We start from the raw sequence: 2,630 nt of genomic DNA on the forward strand, positions 1-2,630 counted from the left end.
TTTTTTTCTTGTTTGTTTCTTTAAATGGAAACATAAACTTTTCTTCCTTCCTGGCCCCTCTGGAATTCGAAAATATTTGGGAGTTTTCTTATTCTGTGGCAGGAGGGTTATTTGTATAAGTTCAATAATGTTTGTTGCATTGAATCAGAAATGAGAAATATTCATTATTGGACAGGGCTTTGACTGGAATGTCATACCTGAAGATCAATCAGAAAACTATGGAACTAAGGTGGATCTCAAGTAAGCCAACAGAAGCTCTTAGAAACACGGCCTGGCACCATAAATTGTTCTACCTGGCAGAGAGGATTAGAGAAGATATATGAAAGAATTTATAACATAAAATAACACGGACTTTTCCAGCCCAGCATTGAAATCAGTAGAGATTACAAAAGAGCAACCACACCAGAGGATTATCTTGAGGAAGACTTTGAAGGAAGAAAAAGACACTGATCTTTGTTGGCAGATGGTATATCACAGAATACTTGGTAGGCAGGGTTGAATTGAGAAGGTTGACGTGTGACTAGTGTGCTGGGCATTTGCTTTCCAACAATTTGAGTAGTTCAGTATTTTGAAATTTTGAAAGTTGTTTATTAACTGTCAAGAACTATGGAGTATGAGCAAAAAATGTTTTATATGTAAAGTAAATATTTTTGAAAAATGTAAAAATAAAATAATTAATAAAAAAGAGTAATCAAAAAAGAAAGAAAACAGTCCAAATAAAAATGGCAAGTCTACCAAAATTTATCTACATATTTAATCCATGCCCTATCAAGTTAGAAGAGACTTTCTTCACAGATCTAAAAAAGACAATCATAGAATTGTCCTGGAGTGATAAAAGATTCCATACTGCAAAGTCAGTCCTTCACCAGAAGAGTGAAGTGGGTGGCATTTCACTGCATGACTTCAAAAATATAGTACAAAGCTGTGGTAATCAGAACAGCATGGTATTGGCACAAAAACAGACAGGTGGACCAACAGAACAGAATAGAAACCCAAGAAACAAATAAACCCCAAAACATACAGCCAATTGATTTTTGACAAAGGGTACCAATCAATCCAATGGGAAAAGAAAAACCACTTTCACAAATGGTGCTGAAAAAAACTGTGAATCCACCTGTAGTAAGATAAATCTGAACCCCTACCTCTCACCATGAACAAAATCAACTCAATGTGGATCAAAGATCCTAGAACCTTAAACCATAAAACCACTAATGAAAAACTCTGGAGAAACTCTGGGAGACATTGAGGTAGGCAAAGACTTCTGAAATAAGACCTCCTCCCCTCCCCTGAAAGCACAGACAATAATCCAAAAAGAGACAAGTGGGATTACATCAGATTAAGAAGTTTCTGTATGGCAAAAGACACAGCAATTAGTGTAACTCGACAGCCCTCTAAATGGGAGAATATTCTTGTAAGCTATGCCTAAAATAAAGGGCCGATAAAAAGAATATGAGGGGACTCAAGCACCTTACTTGAAAAAATAAATGATTTTTTTAACTTTAAACAAATTTTTATTACACAAAGTTTGTCACATAGTTGGATATTTCTCTACTTTGTACACAATTATTCTTACTCTCCACAGAAAGGCTGCTTCTTAACTTCTCATCTGGTGACTGCAAGCACTAAAGTCTTGATTTTAACAGTAGTAAAAATACCCCAGTGATTTAAGTTGAAAGTAGTACACTGGTACATGGCTCTCACACCCAGTATCAGGAATGTACAAATGTCTTTTTATACAAAAATACAAAATAAACTATCTGTAGACATGGACAATGACAACAGTAAACCATTATATATTGTCAACTGAAACCAGTAACTGATAATTATACTGATTTTCTTAAACATCAGCCAACCTTTACTTCACTTTTTTTTTATTCAACTGACTTCTCTGAAGTTATGCGGTGAGGAGCACTGCCTTGAGCTTCCTGTCACAGTTCATGAATAATGGTAAAGGACTATTCTAGAAGTTAGAACATGCTGCCTCCCATACCACCTCCCATTCCACCCCCAATTCCACCCATTCCGCCCATTCCAGGCTCCTTTCCTTCTTTAAGAATTTCTGTGACTACAACTTCTGCTGTAGTTAACAGAGAGACCACTCCAGCAGCATCCGGTAAAGCAGTTCTTACAACCTTGGCTGAGTCAATGATTCCTTTTTCCACCATATTCACAAATCTCCAAGCATGGCATCATAACCAACTTCTGAAGAACTTTGCAAAATCTTCTCAACTATCAAAGATCCTTCGACACCTGCATTCTCAGCAATGGGTCATTGCAGGAATTTTGAGTGTCCTTTTAATGATTTCTTTACCAATTTTTTTATTAATTTATTTTTTATATACATTGAATCACATTCTTTAGCTTACAAACTGAACATTTCAATATGTGAACATTTCTCCCCAGTCCAGTTGATCAAAATATCTTCAACCCATAACACCACACCTACCCAACCCATCAATGCTCTGCCTCCATATCCCCCCTCCAAATGTCCTTCCTTAGGCCCCACTCCTCCACCCACACCACATCTGCCATTCACACCCATCTCTTGTGTTTGTACAACATTTAGTCAATCAGTTTCAGTCATAGAGTGCAGACACTCAGTATATATTAAGTGGGGACATACAATGTCT

General features: G+C 36.7%; 1 pseudogene; it reads right to left on the bottom strand.

Annotated features, from left to right (window-relative positions):
- The window catches only part of LOC102492699 (60 kDa heat shock protein, mitochondrial-like), a 12,248-nt pseudogene that overhangs the window by 7,611 nt on the left and 2,007 nt on the right, over positions 1 to 2,630 (bottom strand).

The sequence above is a fragment of the Tupaia chinensis genome, unplaced genomic scaffold (genome assembly GCF_000334495.1).
Source record: "Tupaia chinensis unplaced genomic scaffold, TupChi_1.0 Scaffold144075_1, whole genome shotgun sequence".
Lineage (NCBI taxonomy): Eukaryota > Metazoa > Chordata > Mammalia > Scandentia > Tupaiidae > Tupaia > Tupaia belangeri.